Raw genomic sequence first — 22,501 nt, 5'->3', positions numbered from 1 at the left:
TATATATATATATATATATATATTCTATACACAGAATAAGAGAGATTAATAATTCTAATTTAATTCCTATAATGGGCAACTTGTTCTTCTTGCACAGCCAATGATTATAGCAACCTAAATATTATGTGTGGTACAACCATGAATAATAAATTAATTTCATGCTGGGATTGTGGCTCAGTGGTAGAGCGCTCGCCTAGCATGGGCAGGACCCGGGGTTCGATTCTCAGCGCCACATAAAAATAAAAGGTATTGTGTTGTGTCCATCTACAAAAAAAAAAATAAAAAGATTCTCTCTCTCTCTCCTTTATAAAATAAATTAATTAATTAATTTCAAACGGTTCTAATTTATTATTATTTATCTATTTTTACTTATTTGGTTGTGCTAGTATTGAATTTAGGGTCTCGAATGTGGTAAGCAAGAAGCTTATCACTGAACACTGCCTCCGCCTCATTCTAATGATGAATGCAACACTTCTTCTGAAGCTTTATAAAGCATTAAGTCATCTAAAGGTCCAAATATAAGAGCAGGAGAACACTTTTCTCAACTCTCCTTTGGTTCTTCCTGTGCTAAACCTAAAGTTAAAAATAAATAAAAGACATGAATAATTATTTGATGTAGAATGATTTAAACATAATAAATGTAAAGAAATTAGTATGTTCACACCTTTTCACCTATAATACAATTCATATTAAAACAGAAGACATTATGAGACAATAACTTACTGTTTCTTTTTTTTCCTTTTCATATAAGGAGCAAACTTCATACATGAAAATAGATCTGGAAAATAATGTCACTGAAATGTCATAATAAAATAGAGTGACATTGGATAACAGTGAAGATTCATATGTATAATCAAATAGCTTTAAAGTTTTTTTTAAGTGAAATTCATTGTCTTTTCGATAATTTAATTTTGAAAAGAAAAACTCCCTGGGGCCCATTTACAATCCCACCACCAACTTTACAAATTATTTCTTGAACAATGATAGAAGGGAATGTTCTTCTATTAACATTTTACAAAACTTGCCTTTTGTTTTACCCACTTCTCAGGTATATTCATGATTCTCTGGTAGGTATTAATTGATTGTGTATCATACATTAAAGGAAATGAAACCATAACCTTTTTTGTGGTCAAATAGCAGTCTTTAATAAATTATAGAATATGCTTTTTTTTCCCCTATAATACAAAAAATAAATATAATGTCAGCATTTTTTCTGTCTGTAATGGTTGAAATGGGTAGGAAAACAGAGATGGAGAATTTTGGCTGAACTGTAAAGAGAAATGGAGAAAAATGCATATAAAAAAGGATATAGATATATAAGTCATGAAGATTTTTACTATTATTTTATGATTGGTGAATTTTAAAGGCTTTGAAGAGGTAGAAAAAGAAATGTGTATCAAATATGAGACTATTTGACAGATAAATCTACAAGAGTAGGCCTAGGTAATGAAGAAACTTGAATGAAATTTTAAAATGTCTGACCTGTGGGTTTTATGTGGTTTGTGCTGTGGAATCATGTTTTGTTGCTCTTGTTTCCTTTTTGAATGTAGAAAAACAATCTGAACAGGTGTGTATACCTGTCTGTTCCTACATGTGTGTATTTAAGAGGATAATTGTTTCCACTGTATTGGGAGATCACCTGTTTCTGATATTTTGAGAGCACAAATTAATTTTATTAATTAATAATGTAGTTTCATTATTCTATCCAGTAAAATATTTGAGAAAAGTATGTGTATGCAATTTGTATTTAAGACATTTATTTGTCTAGAGATACATTTAAAGAGTATAGTGTTTTAAGTGAATAGAATTCTTCAGGATTCATGGATATTGCATGTTGAAGATGAGACGAAGGGTATCAGCCTAAGGAAAGTTTTGGAAATGAGCTGTTGGCTGACACAAATACACAGATAAAGGATATATCTTTTAAAACTCAAGTCTTCAGGGCATTGGTGTGAATACCAGGTCTTGACCCTCAGTGAACACCAAATCTCAACAGTGATGAGGTGAAACAGAAACTGATGGAAACACAGAGGGAATGGCTGAGCTGCTCAGCCAGGGGTGGATTTGAGCATTTATGGTTTTAGTGCTCATAGCACCCTGCTGAGTTGACAATAGGGTTCAAAAAAAAAAAAAAAAAAAAAAAAAAAAAGAATTGCAGAGCCATCTGTCTTTTGAAAAAAATGTACTTTGTAAACCACAAGCAGAAATCATCTTGTACATTTTGTTAGTGCCATTTCTCCCTGAGGAGATATTGTTTGGCTTGTAATTAGCACATCTGAAGAAAAAAAATGTGGGGATACTTCTAATTTTGGCAATTGTCAAAGGTTAATAACTTGAGACATGCCTATTAGAATTTCACAGTGGACTTGTCATTGGGAACTATGATTCATCATCCACTTAGAATAACAAGGATGGGAAAGAAAGGAAAATACAGAAGCAGTTAACTACTTCCACTTAGACTCTGTCAGACTTTTTATTCAAAAAATAGATGTTCCAGTTCCTCACAGTGGCTGCAAAACTCCAGGGTTATTAAGCAAGTTTACTACAGGCAATATAAGCAGGAAAAAAAAATCTAAAAATGCTATCCCATCTTTCATGAATTTGCCTTTATTTAATTTGGTATTTCTTTGTTTATTTTATTTTATTTTTAATTTTAAAGAATCATAGGTCACAAGATGCTATTAAATCTTCCATAGAAAATAAGGGTGTTTAATTCCATGGAACATATATTCAATTAAGTTTAAAAGTCACTCTGTTTCTGTGGCTCTTATGCTATCCTTTAAATAAATATGAGAGACATAAATAAACGAGAAATTTGTTGTTTGTTTCATAAATCTTTGACATTACCCTGCTTTTATGTCATGCTGTTTTGATACTGTGTGACAGGTCATGACCTGGGACAGTGTGCTATCATTCAGGTTAACTTAGAATTTCCTTAGTACATAAGCAAGTAACTGCATACAAGCTCTTTGTTTTATTAAAATAAAAAAATACTGCAAGAGAGATGAAGAGAATGCTTGGTTATGGTCTACGGGACAACAATCCATAATTTACTTTGCAGATGTCTGTGTAATTTAAGCAGCAGGCAGAACAGCCACACAGTTGTAGCTGCTCTAGGGAAAGGATACCGAGAGGCTCATAAATCATGATGAGGATTAAAAGCAATGAGCATTCATCTTCCTAACCTCCTAAGACAATACAGGAAAGCCAAGTATCAGACCATACAGAGCATAGAATCTCAGTACAGGGATAAAGGTGTCAGGGTTTTAAAGGATTGTCTCAATTAGTCTCGACCTCCCATTTGCAAGTTAGTAGAACATAATTTTAAAGTTTATTAAAAAGAGGCCTCTTCCACAACAAACTAAATTCTTTGAGTGATAAGAAATATTTGAGGGCAATATATAAATTGAGTCAAATTATACCCAGATATTAATAATTTTCTTACATTGAGCTTATTTCCTCTTGGACAGTTCATAGAAAATAACCTTACTAATAACTAGTCTATGAAGATTGTCATGTTTAGCTGAACATTTTTAAATGGTGGCATGTTATGAGAAAATTCTAGCTTAAGAGTAGTCAAGTGAAGGAGATGCAGACAGCTGGCTCTCTGCTATGAAATTCAGTAAATAAATGGTGTGTTACTAATTGTTTATATTTGAAAAATTATTCTAATCAAAGGTCTTTGGATGGAAATGAGTAAATAATACACAGTGAGAGGTTTTGTTTTCTGCAGAAAATTGGAACTATAATCAAATTTTAAAGGTTTAAAAAAATACTGATTTATTAGTTTTTCCAGTCTTCTTTTAAATCAAATTCATGATAAAACTGAATTTGCTAATTCTACAAAAACACAAGGCTGGTGAAAAAAATAATGTAATCACTTATTGAAGGACAATTATGACCCTGTTTTGTAGGACACAAATAGATTTCAGTATCTGATTCCATAGTTTAATATCAAATATCCCTTGGCAAATATTCTTTTGTTTATTTGTTTGTTTTGGTACTGGGGATTGAACCACAGAGCACTTTACTTCTGATCTACATCCTCAGCCCCATTTGTTTGTTTTGAGACAGGGTCTTGCAAAGTTTCCCAGGCTAGCCTGAAACTTGAGATCTTTCTGCCACATCCTTCTGAGTTCTGGGATTCTAGACATGCTCCACCATGCCCAGCTACAATTTTTTTAAAATTTTTCTAATGTAGTCTTTAATTAATTATTTTAGTTAAGGAGAACTGTAGTATATAATTAATACAGAGTAGCATATAATTATTTCTTTTTCTTTCTTTATAGAGAGATGGCTGTGCTGCTCAATCTTTGAAGACAGGTTGTAAAACATAGCAGAAACTAAAATATTAAAATTTTAGCAGTTTCTGTGCTGAATATACATACCCTATACTCAATGTGGGGGGAAAATAACCATCCTTTCAATTTGCTAGGCAATATTACAATACTCTAGTACTGTATTTAAATAACTTTTTTACTACTACTTTTCCTTCCTTAGGAAAGATAATTTAAATATGTTATGCTTTCATTGAAGATATTATGATGATTTGAGAGTATACTGACTTTGTTATATTGTGCATTATATCAATCATCTTTTCTTTACATTTTGATCAATATACCTGACAAAAACAACTTACAGGAGGAAAGTTTATTTGGGAATCTCAGTTTCAGAGTTTCAGTCCATGGTTGACCAACAACATTGCTCTGGGCCCAGAGTGACTTGGAATATCATGAAAGAAGGGCATGGCAGAGGAAAGCTACTCAGCTCATGGTAGCCAGGAAGCAGACAGAGAGAGAGCAGGAGGAGCCAGGGAAAACATACCAGTGACCCGATTCCTTCAGCGACACCCCAACTGCCTAAGTTACCACCTGGTAATCCATTCAGATAAGTAATTCATCAAATGGATTAATCCTCTGATCAGGGTACCATTTTTATCTTGTGATCTAATCATTTTGCCTCATGCTTTAACATAAGAACTTTTGAGCACTTCACACATTCAAATCATAACACATATCATTACTGTTAGTTGTTACTTTGTTTTCTTACAAGAGTGTGCTGTATTTACCAGTTACCTTTCTAGAGAAGGAGACACAGAACATGGGGACTCATATGTGTTTTCTGCCATATAAAAAAAGACTGAGTACTAAGATAAACAAATGATGAAATTTACTGTGTATATGTGGACAAAAAATAGACTAAATTACTTTTAAATTCATAGTAACAAGTATTATTTAGCCACAAAATTCTGGGCCCCAGAATCTACTAATCAATGATGCACTACCACTGAAAAATAACAAATTATTTGTCTCAATATATAAATTGTAAAATAGGAGTAATTAACTTTACTTATCTCAGTATGTATGCATGTATCAAAAATCAAATTGTGCCCTATGTTCAACTATTATTTGTGAATTGAAAAGTTTTTTAAAAGTATTAACCTTAAGTTTCAGGTGGACACAATATCTTTATTTTACATTTTATGTGATGCTGAGGATCAAACCCAGTGCCTTGTGCATGCTAGGCGAGCACCCTACCACTGAGCCACAACCCCAGCCCTGTGAATTAAAAATTTAAATTTTGAAGATGAAAAGAATATATTAGACAGAAATAATTTATATGTAAAATGTAGGTATTCTTATATGTCTATCTTTCAAATGCCTTTATGAAGTCAATGACATTAAAGCTAATGATAATTATATTTCTACTTTATTTTATTCACAGTAATTTTACTTCATCTATAAAAAATCCAAATGCTTTGGTTTTGAGAATGGATTATAGATTCTATTCATAAATAGTTCTTGAAAGCAGTCTACATATTACTTATTCCAAGAACCTTCTCTGGGTGTCAATAAATGCATCAAAAATATTATTAAAAGTTACTGACAATTCTGATGCTTGCATTATTGTGATGAGAACAAAAAGCAATCAACTAAACTACCTAATATTTAGATTAAAGAAAAATAATTTTACAGAAAACTACACACACACACACACACACACACACACACAAGAGAAAATTCAAAATGGTACTAGGCAATTGCTTTATTGCAAAAGGAAGGGAAATGGTGTGGTGGTTTGTAAATTTTGAAAGCATCTTTAGAGAACATCTTCCCAATAAAATAACATTTGAAAAGACTTGAAAGAAATGTGTAAGCCAGATGCAAAAATATCTGAAGAAGAGACTGCCAAAATAACCATACATGTCAAGTCACTAATGTGGGACATATTTCATATGTACAATTAAAAACCAACAAGAGGACCAGTGTAACTAAAACTGGGAGAGAGGGTAGAAAATCTGTAGGACATAAGATTTTACAGACTGTGGGCTTTGCAGAACAGTGTAAGGATTTTTTTTCTGGGCATGGGAAGCAGTGGAACTGAGCAGAGCCACACCATGCATGATGCATTTTTTTCTCAGAGGACTTACCTGGTGATAGAGGTGATGATATGCTGTTTGGGAACAGGGTAGAATGACGGTACCATATTTAAATAAATTACAACTACGCAGGTGAACAATGAGATTAGCTGGGAATAGGAATATATCAAGACTAGTGGAAAGAACTAAAAGGATTGAGACAAAATAATTTGGTGATAAAAATAGGAGGTCTCCAGTATTACATCATATATGGCCTGAGCAACAGAAGGATGATTTTGTCATTAGCCTAGGATATAAAATCTGTGTTGCCTTAGGAATCTAAGAAGAAATGTTGACTAGGCAGTTAGATATATTTATATGAAATTTTGTGGTGAGTTCATCCTGACAGATAAATGATATGATGTTGACCCAGACTCATTTATTCAGAAACACGTAATGTTCTCTTTCTATTAGGTGCTGTAAGATTTTGGTATGTATTATTTGCTCTTTTAATGGACTCAAAAGAGCTGTATGAGACAGGCAAAATTAATATTCTCCTCATTTCACAGATGAGGAACATGAGACTAGGGGGGAAAGTTACATTTTCTAAATCATACAACTGGTGAATGACAGAGATAGGATCAAAAACCAGGCACCACAAAATGATATAATTAACTTGATGTGGAATTAGGTCACAAATGGAAGATAATTAGATAAGGAGTGAGATGCAAGAAGTTGGCTCTGAAGCATTTCAATAAAAAGATCAAGGGCATGAAGAAAAGACCAAAAAAAAAATGGTTAAATGCAGGAGAATAAATAAGTAAAGCGGTAGCTTGAAATCAAGAAAAAACAAATTAGTGCTGAAAAATGACCATTGGAATCACAGTGTGGATTCCAATTTTTATGTTGACTGAACCAGTGTTGATGGAATGAATAGTGAGCAAAATTTTGATGAGAGTGTGATGAATATAAGATAAGGTTCATTTTTAACATCAAGGCAGTAGATTTTAAGAAATCTCTGAAAAAAGATTTGTTTTGCATTTTTGTGTTATTTTGAAGCAATTAGAAACATACTTATGGTTCAAGGGTCAAAATTCACAAAAAACAAATTGTCGCATACATTTCAAATGACCTAGGAGTGATTGTAACAGAGTGACACAGATCAAAACACTTTCACATTATGTTTTATAACTTTTCCCAGATCATGTAAACTCAGTTTTAAAAACCTCACATTTCTATGTCTTTAAAATCAAAATGAAAAATGTAGTTTACCACACTATTAACAGACTTGTGTCTTCTCCACTGGGCCTTTAATGTTGCCTGGATAGTTTCAGTTGCAGTGGCTAGATGTGGCACCTACTTACAGAGATCATGTTAGAGACTTTCTGTGGGATTGTCTAGGTTCCAATCCACATTAGCTATTTATCAGAGTGTGCATGGGGGCCTGTTCTATGCCTCCCTCCCTTCACCTGTATATCTCCCTTATCCCCAAATTCTTTGTTAAATGTCTTTTATTTTAACCATCTTATCACATGGCTTTATTAGCTGTTTGCTTATCTGTATTTGATATTAAATTTCAGGTTTGTTTCAAAGTCTACTGGTTTCATCTTGATCCCTGCCCCATTTTTCTCATGTGCAGTATTGCATGTCTAAGAATACATGCTTCTGCTATAGTTGTTATAAGGATGATGTAAGTTAAAATTTTCACACATGATTTATAAATACTTGGAACAGTGTCTGGCCAGTAATAAAGCAGTTTATTTTTTTTAACTAAGTAAGTTATATTTTTTGTTTTCCTCTGGGATTTGGAGAGGATGAAATGTTTCCTTTTTCTCTATTTCTCTGATGTCAGGAGACAATGACTAACTTTTATTGTAGACATTTAAGACTCTCATAATCAGGTAATATTTCTTTTCAAAGATTCCACTACATTATTGGTGTGGGGTTTTTTTCAAAAAGTGGCTTTTTTATTTTTTAAAAGTGCATTTCTTATAACGCAATTTTTGAAATGTCTTGAATAGATGCTTCTGATACATATGTATATGTATACATATGTGTCTATGCTGCATGCATATATATCTCACAACTTTTCAAACATATTTCATAGACATTTTTTATCATAAGACACCGTTCTCTTATGAAAGTTGCTACTTAAACTAGATAGATGTGAGGTCCTTGAGCACAATAAATCATTTCCTAAGAACATATTTACTTCTATCTTCTTAAATTGAATTGATATCTACAGGAATATCCTATTGTTTTCTCACTTTTAATAATTCTTTTCCACACATGAAGAGCTGATTATCATAATCAATGTTCAAAACAGTTTCACTGAACAATTTCAAGGAATGATCCTGTGAAGAGCTGAATGCTCCTTTAAAGTTTTTGCTGCATATGATGAGACAGATGGAGAAAGTCATTTTTAAACACTATATTTATTCTGTTTTTTCCACGTTGTTTGAAATCTATTCTTCCTCTTGCCCCAAGGGATGCCTGCCTTCTAAGCACATGTTTGAAGTCAGACAGAAAGCATATGTCCTGTATATCCCTGGAGTCTGACAAAAGGGGTGAAATACAGGATAATGCTTCTTCAGTGGTGCAAAGGGGAGTTTCATCTGTGCAACTGGTATTTCTTTCATGGTGTAAGGTACTGCATTGTGGCCTTCTGATAGTTTAATTATCATCACATTTTCTTTCAAAACAATATGGGTATTCCTAAAGATAGGGAATAGTGAGACTTGGCATGAACACATGGGGTATAATATTCCTTAAATCAAGTTCTCGAGTCTTATCCCTCAGTACTCCTTGAGTTTGCGGAGCACAAGTGGGCAAATTCCAGTGATAAATTTATCCTGACCTTTTATGTCTTCAAAGGCTCATCATGGTATAGTCTTTGTTTTGTCAGCTTTTTTTCAGTCTTTTCCCCATACTGTGAACCATGCAAAATCATATGAGCTCCAAACCTCAGTTCCTCAACCACATTCCTAGCCTGTGGGAATTTTATGTAACTATACTTTGTCCAGACCTGCCTTCTCATGTGCCCCCTGCTATTCTTCATCACCTGCATCATCCCATTTCTGACATCCAAGATGATGTTCCAGTCATATGTCTCCCTTATCCCCAAATTCTTTGTTAAATGTCTTTTATTTTAACCATCTTATCACATGGCTTTATTAGCTGTTTGCTTATCTGTATTTGATATTAAATTTCAGGTTTGTTTCAAAGTCTACTGGTTTCATTTTGATCCCTGCCCCATTCTTCTCAATGACACATTCTCAGACATTACTGTGGGCTGCAGGACCTTGGCTATGTAGTTACTAACAATCTTCTTCTCACTCAACATACCAACATGAAATATTTCTATTGAGTCATTTCACCCTGATAAACTAGTATAAGTCCAAAGTTTAGTTGAAGGTCACAGGAATCATGTTAAGCAGAAGGTAAATTTTTATAGAGACATGCATGTTTAAACTATGTTGGATGTGATTGGAGGAGCAAAAACTATTCTGATCTCTGGGAATGGAACTAAGAACATTCTCAGTGGCCTGCAAAAATATTTTCTTCCTTGGAGACTGTCAAACAGGGTATTGCTGGCTCTAAGGCAAAAACATCTGAGTTTGAACAGCTAACACTGGCCAGATGAAAAGGCCAGCAGATTATTAAACATATATATTCACAGCCCAGGTGAGGACATTAATTCGTGCAAGGCAATATGGAGATTGCAGTTGGAAATAGAAAACAAGAGTGAGTTATGGGAGATTGGCTGTGTAGTGTCAATAGCAACAGACTTATTCTATAATTAATATGTACCAAAAATGAAGCAAGAAACATAAATGTTTGATCTCAAATAAGACCTTCAGAATGAAAAAAAATATAGCTGAAGTTTAAATTATTTTCAAATCTAGAAGTATTCTGTACAGCAGTGCTTCATAGTCCATTCACAAATGCATATTTTTATACTCTGTAATAACTGCAAAAAACTCTTAAGTTATCTGTGTCCCCTCCTACCCTGCATTCTTCCCTTATCTATTCCTTCTTTCCCTCTCTCTTTCTCTCTTACTTGAATTCTAATCATTTTATCATGTCATCTTTCTAACTCCCCATTATATGGTATGCTACTTTTCTGATGCTTAACATTAAATTATTGTACATTAAAATAGCACATGTTTATTATAAAAAAAAAGAGAAAGCAGTTACCCTGGTACCTCAGGGGGACCTAATTGGCTTGTCTGAATTACCCTGTGGCTGTCAGGGATTTGCTCCTTAGAGATAATCGGATATCACTGCTAGTACCCTTCATAAGGAGGGTCCTTTGGCTAGGGGAATTTATTTCTTGGCACATCATAGGAAGCAGAACTTGCCACTAGGATTTCAGATTCGTCCTGATTTTCTCCAAAAGCCAAAGTGCACATAACATCAGGTCTTGTGCCACACATGGTGATGTGTTTATATGAATAAGATTGAGTGAGATTTTAAAAATATGAAGTGAATTTATTACTATCAACAAAGTCATTTTCAATTTTCTTATAGGAAATATTTAAACTGACCCATTTAAAAAAAACATTTTTAGTTGTAGATAGAAAGTACTTATATTTTTTGTTTATTTAGTTTTTTATGTAGTGCTGGGGATCAAACCCAGTACCTCACAGGTGCAAGGCAAGTGCTCTACTACTGAAATACAACCGCAGTCCTAAACTGATTCAATTTTTAGATTTAAATTTAAGTAACCTTTCAAAAAATTAAGAATTCAGTTTCTTAGTTATATTAGACAAATTTCGAGTATTCCATAGTCACATCTGCTTAAAGTGACTAAAGTGAACTATTAGTTTAGATTAAAAAGTTAACACAAAATGTTAAGTTTTCAGCCTAGAGAAAGAAGAAATTACAACTTGGTTCCAAGTTTTCTTAAAGCACCAGATATTTATATTTCTTGTTTTGGATCATATGGCTAGCTCTGCTAAAAATGTAGAAATATGTTCCTCTTGACAAGAAGATATCAGAGGAAACACATGTATATATTTGGAATTTCAAATTAAAACTATGGAAGAATAATTTAGATAAAGTAAGAAATTGAATCTTTTCTATGAAATTCAGCATTTTAATTCTAGTTTCAATGATAATAGCATCTTTGAGATGGTGTGTATTCCCTGTATTTTAAACCTATTCTTAGAAATAATCATATTCTCTAGCATATATTCATACATTCATACATAATGAAATTTATTATATTCATTCATCCATTTAAAAATTTTCCAACAATCCCATGAGCTGATTTAGGTGCCTGGGGATAGACTTAAACAAACTTATGTTTCTTCTGCTCTCCTGGTGTTTGCATGGTTGAGTATGACATAAAATCAACAAATGAATAATTAATGTACAAAAACTGAATAAAGACTAATAAAGTATGATAAAGCCAATCAAGCAAGTTGAAGTTGACATACTACAGAGAGACTGGGAGTTTAAATCAGATTGATGGTTAGAAAAACTGTCTTTGAAATAAAGTCATTTAAACCAAGATATAAATAATCAGAATGCATTTTTGATGACATGAAATACCAGGAGAGATTACCATGGGGAGTAAGAACTGGTGGAACGGGAAGGACAAGGTTTGGAAACTTGAGGAACAGAAAAGAAAGCCAGGGTGAATGGAGTGGTTGCACAAGATGGGAGAGAACATGACATCAAATGATTGTCAGGAACCAGTTTTGCACTTCTGTCACGATAACAAATACGCATCAGTGATTGTTTAAGAGTGTATTGGGCAAGGAGTTGCATGATGTAGGAAATGCAAAATTATTGCTGACTTCTTAGGAGAACAGAAGTTGCACTTGGGAGGAGTTAGCCCTTGAAACAGATCTTACAGGATGAGAAATATTTTGACTAACGAAATTAGAACAGGAGCTGCATGATGGTAGAGGAATACCAAAGAGAAGGGGTTTTAGGAAATGGAAAAAAAATGGAATAGGTGAATTGTAGGATTAGAAAGACATGCAGTAGTGAATATTGGGCTTCCTATTATTTCCTTCACTGAATATCTTCTCCCCAGAGCTCTTGTCCTTCTTTTGTTGTTGTTGTTGTTTTTTTTTTTTTTTTTTTTTTTTTTGTTTTGTTTTGTTTTTGTTTTTGTTTCTGCACATTCCATAAACTAAGAAGTAAGGAAAATATTCTCCATGGCACAGCTCTGTGCTCTGTCAGGCTCTTTTAACTGTGACTTCTGATAATAAGGAATATCATCAGTAAATGTGCTGTCCCCCTTGGAAATTCATAAACAAACTTTTTAATTTCCATTACCTCAATCTGGCTGGAATACAGTATTTGAAGAAGTATTAAGTATTATATTAAGAAATACTAGCATAAGCCCCAATCCAATATGACCTGTGTGTTATGTGAAGAGGAAATTTTGACATAGAGAGAGGCAATGGAAAACACAGAGAGAAGATGTTTGTCCACAAATCAAGGATAGAGGTATAGGAAAAATCTTTATATTATCATCTCTAGAAGAAACTGGTTCTGCCAACACCTTTATCTTGAACTTCTAAGCTACCAGAATTATGAAACAATAAATATCCATTGTTCAAGCTATTCAATCCTTGGCATTTGTTAAGGAAACGTAACAAACGAATGTTCTGTCCCCTGAACTGTAAAAATACACAATTATTTATCTGTTTATATAGAATCCAGACTACTGCAAAGAAAAAAAAAAATTGAACAACAACAACAAATGTACTTCTTCCTTCATGACTCACACTGATAATCCTTGACAAAACACTGTTTTCTACAAAAACTATAAGTTTATGCAATCACAGGACCTAGTATTATGTGCCTTATACATTTGTACTTACATTAAATAGCTTTAGTCATCCAGAAAATAATGTTCATAAAGCTGAGAGTTATCTGAAGTTTACTTAACATATTTTTATTTAGTCAAAAAAACTGGAAAGTTATGTTCATCCCCAACTTTTCAAAAATTACTGATTAAGGAAATACTAAAATTGAGAAATCTGTACGAGAATATATTTTTCTCCAAATTGAGAAATCTGCAGAATACCATGTTTTTCTCTATTTCCTCTATAGACTTTCTGTCTTTCTTAAGTTTCTTCTTATGAACAGTACATATTTATTAGCACATATTTCTCAGTTTTCCTATTCTCTGATATATAACCTAGTTATATGATATCTTGTTATGCAGGCATTTCTTGACTTGATTAACCCATTGCTGTTATATATAATAAGAACAAAGCAGTTCTCTGAAATCTAGATAATATGAATTGCTTTGAATTTGGAAAAGCACAAATTGATTCATTAGGGAAGAAATGCAAGGCAATGTTGTGAGAGAATAAATATGTGGTATATGTATTATCTTCCTTGCTGCCAGGTTTGACATGAAATTAGTAGTGTAAATTTTTCCTGTGACTAATTAGCATAACATCACAGAATAAAACATTAATTCTCGAAGTTTGCAAATAATTTTTCATCTGCAATTAAAAAGAAAAAAATAAAAATATGTCATTGTTTTTCTAACCATTAATACTATACTAATTACATTAAATGAAAATGTAATTAAAATCATGTCCTTTATTTCTCAATAGGTAAATTCAAATAATATCATTGAAAGAAAATGAAATGAAAGTTGACATATTTTACTGTAGAAGTGTCTCACTGTGCTCAAAACATCATGAAGTCATCTTAAAATGTTGATTTTTTTTTTTTTTCCTGGTACCGGGGATTGAACTCAGGGGCACTTGGCCACTGAGCCACATCCCTAGCCCTGTTTTGTATTTTATTTAGAGACAGGGTCTCATCAGCTTGCTTAGTGCCTTGCTTTTGCTGAGGCTGGCTTTGTATTTGAGATCCTCCTGCCTCAGCCTCCCAAGCTGCTGAGAATACAGGCAATCACACCATGCCTGGCAAAATGCTGTTTACTTTTGTACCTATAAAATTGCAGCTTATTTAATAAAATGGGATCCAACTAAAAATTAAACATTCTGATATTGTTATTTTCATAGCAATATCTTCAATATTCAAATTGTTAAATTATATGAATAGTTGATGGGTTGCTAATTCTATTAAAATTACATGAAAAAGTAAAAAAAAAACCCTAAAACTCAATAAATAGCCTTTATTTTAATGATGTACTAGGAAAACATGGCTATATTAAGCTAATGTAAAAAGAAAGCAGATATTGTAAGAAATACAGACATAAACATGACTGTCATGGTTGAAGACTTTTTTTCTCAGTTCTCTATACACAGGTGACACATCACACTACATGGGCCAATGGGCAAGCTCTGGGGTTGACAGGGGACAGAGGGAGCCAGGAGAAAGGGTGGCCAAAGAGCCCTCATAGAAACCTTTGTAGTTATGGGTTATGCAGGAGGAACTGATGAGGAAGGATATGTGGGTTTTAGTAATTTTGACAGGTTCTGTCTGGGAACATAGGGACTTTATTCTGTTGTCTGGTATTTTCCCCTTGAATGCTTTGGATGATAGATGGTGACCTGGAGTTTGATAACCCAGTGAAGAAAACAGTTGAGGGTATGGGCTCTGCATTGATTTTTTTTTTTTCTTTTTTAAGAAATTTTTACTCACAGGGAATTCTTTGCTGTCCCAATTAGTTAGCCCTATGAGGTGTAGTCCCTACTGGGCCAGCAAGACCCCCAAGTGAAAACATATCAGCATATATAAAATAAAATGCATAGTTAAAAAACTGCATTCATTTGGATTTCTTTAAGATTATAATTTATTTTAAATTTATATAAATTTATTTATATTTATACATGCACATATATACATAAACATATACTGTCACCACATTGATAAAAAAACATATTAATATTGGTAAGGTTAATTGGCTCCCATGGATTACATGTTTCTTTTTAATTTTATACTACTTTAGCCATGAAAGGCCATTTATTTATTATTTATACTGTTAAGTCATTTTTGCTGCATAATTTAAAATAACAAAGGAAGAGCAGACAAAGAATATAGTTGGCTTTTGTTTCAAAACTTACTTAGCTTGTCTGTTTCTGTACTTTTCTGTACCAGGTGTGTCAAATCATATTAGATCAGAACACTACAGTTGTATGTTTCATTGTTTCAAGGAACTTTCCTTTGAGTTACACCATTCACGATTCCAGAATACATTACATAAATTTGCTTCTGCCCTTAATAATTTACTGTGATGGATGTTGTATCAAAATAAGTTATTGAAGCCAATTGACATTTATATTATCAGTCATGCCTCATATATGAAATAAATATGATGGATTTATGATTCTAGGCAAACATAGCATTTTATTAAAAGTTAATGTTTAGTATCCAGGATTTTATGCCAATATTAAACCTGTACTCAGATACTCACATAATGTACCATGTCATTGTGAGATATTTGCCTGTATATGTGTAGATACATTAACAAATGTAGGTGTTTAGTTTTGGAAGCCTTGATTTGGGGAAGTCATGTTTTGCTTTTTTCAATGCAGGACCTGATTTTTGGCTACTTGTCAATGATCTACTATTTTCATGTCAAATTATCACCAAGACATAAATATCCACAACTCCTAGAATCAGCTTTATATTTTGCTCTGATTTAGTTTTTGTTTTGCTTTGCATTTTATACATTTATTGTATATCTTGTATTTGTGGCTTTCTGTGTCCTCAAATTTTATTTTCTTTCATCTGGCTTCTAAGTTACAACAATTTTCTCTGTAGGATTCAATTTATCCCTGTTATTTTTCTAACATGCACTGTCAGTCTATGTGATTATATAAATTACATGACTCATATTTCTCACCATTGTCCACTATATACTGTAGCAACCAATATCCTTTCTTGTTTTGCTGCTTTGCTCAAAAATATGCATATTTTCCAAAGTATGAATCTAATGTTAATCAGACACATTTGTGATTTTTCCAGACATGATAATTTTTGATATCAAAGTTACGTCAGAATACCCTTGCAGACACTTGGCCTCTCTGAATTTCAAGTTGTAGATATGGTAATAATTGGAGATCATTATTGGATATAATTGGAGATCATTGCTGTGCAACTCATAATTGTGTGTTATTGTAATTATCTATAATGCCCAAGTCCAGTTTTAGGTAAGCTTTTTCAAATCTGCCCTCATAAGAATTATTGGTCATAATTATTAGTTACCAATTCTCATTTATTTGCCTCTCATGAAATGTAAAGTCCATTTCTATCTGAAGCATTGGTTATATTATGACAAAATTGGGAGGGAGCATGTAAACTCTTAATGGAGAAACAATAAAATGATAATAGTGGTTAACAAGTGATAATTTTTCAAGGTCACCATGTCCTGTAAGAACTAATGTAGGAGAAGGGAGGTCACCATTTCAGGTACTAGAATTAAAACTATGTTCAGAGCAGACAGCATGTTAACAGTATGAAGAGGGAGATCAAGACAAAGGAGTGAATAGGGTAACTGAAGGGGTCAAACTGGATGACTAGAGGCTCAGGGCAGATGGAGCAACAGCTGTTTTTAAGCCAGCCATGATGGACTCCCATTCACTTGTATTGTCCTCTTCCTAGACACTCTGCAGGAGACCCCACAAGTTTCTCACTTGGTGTGCTTGAACACTATAGCTACTCTTGGACCATTTATTTCTGTTGCATTTATATCTTCTTAACTAAGCATTTCTCACCAAAACTGTTACAGATATTGAATAAATGAAGAAAATGGAAAGGTAGATTTTAACACCATTATTTGGCTGTGAATAATTTTTCTCTTGTTGCTAAAAGCATCTTCTTCTGTTTTCTACCAAAAAACCGAAAATGATTTCTTACATGCTTTAAATGTTTACTACATTTATGTGAATAGATGAATTGAGGTAAAATTTAATTTAAACTACATTTTAAACTCATGAACAAAGACACCAGAAAGATAAATGAAAGAAAAAACTGCAAAAAAATAGTAGTCTAAATTTAATTTAATGTAAATTATTCCTAGAGAAAATCTGAATGATTTAGCTCTATACATCATTAGAAAAAGAATGTAAGAATAGAGGAAAGATGCATTTTTTAAAATTTTGCTTTCATAGTGTATGCAAGTATTCTCTAAAAATGAAAAACAATTGAGAAATTATGATGTAACAAACCACTTTCATCTTGGGTATTTTTTATTGAAATAGCCTCTAAATAAAATATATCAAAATCTGTCTTCTTTCTGAAAATGTAAACTTGTACATTTTCTAAAATAGTGAGACAGGAAAATTTTATTTCCTCTAATATCCTTCAGATTTTTAAGTATATGTATCCAAAGATTTTTAATGAATGTAATACAATATTTCCATGTAGATAGAAAATTAGGGACATACTCAGACTTAATTAGAATGAATAAATTAATGAACTGTGAACAATTGCTAGAATTTGTACTAATTCTTGTGAACCTCATGTGAGCTAGGTATATCTGGATGAAAAAAAATGTTAATATTTCTTTATCTTCTGTCCCTTGGGTGTTCTGGCATCTCCTTGTTAATTAAGTCTTCATACTATGTTAAAAACAAACAAACAAACAAACAAAAAACAAGTTCACTTTTACCCTATGAAAGCCTTCTCAGGTTTCAACAAATAAAGTACATAGTAGTCCAAGTTCATTTTCAACATCTGTCCTTTCATATATAGTGTCTATTGTACACATAATAATTTTGCTTTTACTATCCTTTCATGTCTCAAACAGATCATAACATAAAGAAGTGTTCTTGTGTGAGATAGTTTAGACCCAAATACATCGAGACTTGGATTTACTGTATATAATTCCCCAGTTTCCTACCTTGAATTTAGTATTTTCAAATAGAACTCATAAGGTCAATCTGATTTTAAGTTCTCCCTGTGGAATCTCGCTTTCAGAAAAACAACTGTTGATAGGATGTCAGAGACTAAATGCAGTATCCTGCCTGATACCAAAGAGGTAAAGTTCAAGTCTACCCAAATGTTCTGAATATCCATTCCCTCTGCAAATGTTCCCAGAGCTTATCCCTTTGCTGTATCTGATATCTGCTTCTGCATTTCCTCATTACCGATCTCTTACACTGCCATAGTCTCAGAGTAACAAGCCCAGTCACCATCTATTAGCTTACATGGCTTTGTGTCTTTGCTTTGTTTTATATATATTGTAACACTATGAAAAAAAAAAAAAAAAAAACCTGTAAAAAAGACAGCAGAATCTATATCTGCTGCTGTATTCCCAATATCTAGAACAGCTCCTATCCCAGTGTGGATGTTCAGTAAGTGGTTATTGAAAGAATGATGAGTATGTTTGTGTCTATTATGACTTGTAATATTTATCTCAGCTTTATGTATCTAATTAGATTTTTAAAAACTTGAGGCTATACTACTGTCCTCATTTCTTTGTTCATCTATTCCCATATTTGAAGAATGACTTACCATAGCAACAATATTAACATACACAATCCCAATCAATAGTTACAATTTTCAGAATGTTTTCCTTATAAACCTGCATTCATTTTCCAAACTAAGTTTACAAATACTTTATACTTTCAACAGAACAAGGAGAAGTGTAAGAGTGGAAAGTGAATACATGTGTCTTCCTGGATACTTTATGAAAGTCACTAGATAATTTTTTTTTTAAGAAAGTTGAATGAAGTACCAGCTAAGCAAATGAAGCATTAAATTGTCAAAGGGTGTCCATCACTGAAAGAACACTCTGGCCATATGGATGAATTGACTACATTAGTTTGGACATTTTACGATGAACATATATCAATTCATCATCTTACAAGGTGAATGGTATTTGTTGGGAAAATCCCTGACACAATCATATTTATTACCTTCATAGAAATTTGATGATGGCATATAGGACTAACATATAATAGGGAACAAAAGAAAGAATAGAAAGTATATTCAGGGGTATATGCTTTAATATCTTTATAAGGGACAAATTGAAAAAAATCTCTTTTATGTTGATAGCATTAAATATTATATATATATATATATTTATATATGCACTATGTATTAAGATATTGAGATAAAAGTTTGCCTAAACGGGGCTTCATTGAAAAATATACTGGAATATAGAAATTAGTATTTGCTATTTATTTTATAATGAAAATATTGATATATTTACATGAATGATAAGTATAAAATATTTTATTTGCATTCATGAATGTGTTCCTCTGGTATTTTCCTAGGGTTGTTACCTATAAAGATATGTAAAAAAGCATAATGCCTTTTAAGTTAAACAGAAATTTTTTTTTTTTTAATAATACATTTAAACAAGATAGAGCCAGAGGAGCAAACAGCCAGGTAGCATGTGAGGTAGTTCACATTGTAAGGTACTTCATGGATTGTGCGGAGATATTACTGACTTCAAGGAATCCATGACAAAGTGCTCTGGTATATGAATCAAAGTTTCTGTTTTTTTTTTTTTTTTTAAATTTGATTTCCTCATCTGAAACAGGAAAGACTAGTAAAAGAGATCTAATGTTAGTATTTTCTGTTACTTTCTCATTTTAGATTTTGTAGGTTTTTTTCCGAAGGAGTCACTATCTCAACAGAAATCAAGGTTTTAATAGGTAATCATTATTTATGAAACTTGTGTAGGCTTCATTGATTATCTGTCTTGGTTCATGATTCATATTTATTTATTTACTTTAGAGCTTTATTGATGCATAATTGATTACAAATATACACATGTTTATGTGTGCAATTGGATAAGTAGCATGTCCCTTACTCTGAAGGTATCCTCATGCTCTTTGTGACAAAGACTCAACATGAGATCTACTCTCATAACAAAGTTTCTTAGTATGAATTCAGCATTGTTAATTATAGGCAGTGTGCATTCAACAGATCTTTAGAAGTTACTCGTCTTGCACACACTTTGTATACATTGAAGACAGCTTATTATACCCATCTACCAGGCCCAGTCTACCATCATCCTCCTTTCTTCATTTTTAAGTTCAACAATTTTAAGTACTTCATGTAAGTTCAATTTGCAGTATTTACCTTTCTGTGACTGGCTTCTTTCACCTAGTATAATATTCTCCAAGTTTATCTATATTGTTGCAAATGACTGAATTTCCATTTTTTTAAGACTAAATATCACTGAGTGCATGTATAAAGCCTGTGTGTGTGTGTGTGTGTGTGTGTGTGTGTGTGTGTTTTAGTTTTTCAATCCATTCATCTGTCAATGCATATTTGTTTCTGTCTTGGCTTTTGTGGATAATGTTGCAGTCAACATGGGACTGTAGATTTCTCTTCTATATCCCATTTTTCATTATTTTGAATGTAGTATATGCCCATAAGGGAGGTTACTCTATCACATGTTAGTTCTATTTTTAATTTTTGGAGAAACCTTCCTACTCTTATCCATAATGCCTCTGCCATTTTCCATTCTTAACAACACTGTGCAAGTATTGCCATTTGTCCTCATCCTTGCCAATATTTGTTATCTTCTTTTGTTTTATTTGACAGTGCAATGCAATCCTAACAGGCATGAGATGAATTAAAATTGTGGTTTTGATTTGCATCTTAATTTTGACAATTAGTGAATATAAACAGACTGAAAATAATGACCAAACCTGAACAGAACAGAAAATGCTACCATAAAAGTCATAACAAGATAGTTTTCATTTTGGTAATAATGAAAAATGAATAAAGAGTAAATAACAAACTTTATCTTGATTGATAAAAACAAGTTAGAAGTACAAAAAAAAAAAAATCCAATGTGAATTTTATACTTACAATACAGCTCAAAAACATCAACAAAATACATTATAAGTGATTTCTTATTGGAAATTTTTGCATTTCTTTCTGTTACTATAACATCCCATTTCAGAAGAATTTATACCCATTTTTTTGAATATTGATAACCCAGATTGAGATTATGATGAAGAATTAAAAATGCTCTCAGATCTATATTATAATTTCTAGGGTTCCTATTCCTGTCCGTCTATAGTGACACATGGACACTAGCAATGGAACAACTGACAGCAGCCCTAATGATGAGCAGTACATTTGAAAAATATTTTATATGAAAAGCTTATATTTATGTTAGGTTTAAAATTGTACACTTTGGACAATAGTCACAAAATTGAACTAAAATATTTTTTTAAATGTACTTAGTACATCTGGTAAAGTCTGGGAAAAAGAAAAAAGTTTGCTTTCAAAGAAAATATGTCATTAAACTAACTTAGCAAGGTAACAAATAGCAAAATCATTTCAAAGTATAGATTTTTGCTTGCATTATTTTGTGTACAAAATATAGAAGTCTGAACAAAAATATTGAAAAAATAAAGTCAATACAGAATTTTTGCTGGTGATTCAAAGTTCTACCATTTAACAAACTTTCTGGTACTGATGAAATAAAATTGTTACTTCACTTTTTAGAGAAAGCTGGACTTTTAATTTTCTGCTACTTGAAAAATAAGGTCATAGAAGACTTAGTAATCTTTCTGAGAATATTCAAGATAAATCATGTTGGATTAAATGTTTACTATGTTTGGTTTGGTTTTGATTTTGCATAATAAATGTGTTTTACTCCTTTATTAATTACATGGAGAGCAGGGAACACAAATAATAAACCACAAAAATGCCTAAGTAAACAGTTTTGTACTCATTCCAAATATCAATCCTTTGTATATTATAAGGAAACATTTAAATTTTTATTGAAATATGACTTTTGATTTCTTACAGGAGGCTTATTTCATTCAGTTTTCACCAGGTAACTATTTAGATTCTGTATTACATGGTTACAATTAACCCAGTAAACTTTTAGATACCTCTAAGAAGCCTCTGTTCTAGGTGTCAGTTTGAGGAAATATAATGGTAAACGCTCCCAACCTGCAAATTCCAAGATAAATGTCCTTTCCCCAGAGAGGCTGTGGCTGCCTTAGTGCCTGCTTTTTTCCTCTGAACTATCAGATCCGTCTGTTCAGAGACTATATTACTATTTTATGTGAAGTAATCAGCATAGTAACTTGCACTTAGTAACAGTTGGATAATTTTTTTTTTATTTTTTATTAGAACATGTTAGACAAATATTTTTTTATAGCATGCCAGAAATTGCAACTGAGAATACAAAGATTAAAGGAACCAGATTTTTATTATATGAAGGGAAACAATATACAAGTATATAAATCTGAAAAGTGAGGGAGAAAAAAGAGC

At 32.4% G+C, this 22,501-nt stretch overlaps 1 protein-coding gene across 3 annotated transcripts in view; it reads left to right on the top strand.

The window, feature by feature from the left end:
* Positions 1-22,501, top strand: part of Cdh12 (cadherin 12) — a 659,985-nt gene that overhangs the window by 1,177 nt on the left and 636,307 nt on the right. The window contains exon 1 of one of the 3 annotated variants that reach the window (XM_071611881.1): positions 18,245-18,287. The exons of the other annotated variants lie outside the window; for them this stretch is intronic. The gene's annotated coding sequence lies outside the window, so the exon portion shown is untranslated. Of the gene's footprint in view, positions 1-18,244; positions 18,288-22,501 lie in introns of those variants that run through there. 3 annotated transcript variants of the gene reach the window in all.

Source organism: Marmota flaviventris, chromosome 5, assembly GCF_047511675.1.
Source record: "Marmota flaviventris isolate mMarFla1 chromosome 5, mMarFla1.hap1, whole genome shotgun sequence".
Taxonomy (NCBI): Eukaryota; Metazoa; Chordata; class Mammalia; order Rodentia; family Sciuridae; genus Marmota; species Marmota flaviventris.
Note: the sequence above shows the minus strand (reverse complement) of the source record. Positions and strands in the feature narration are given on the sequence as shown.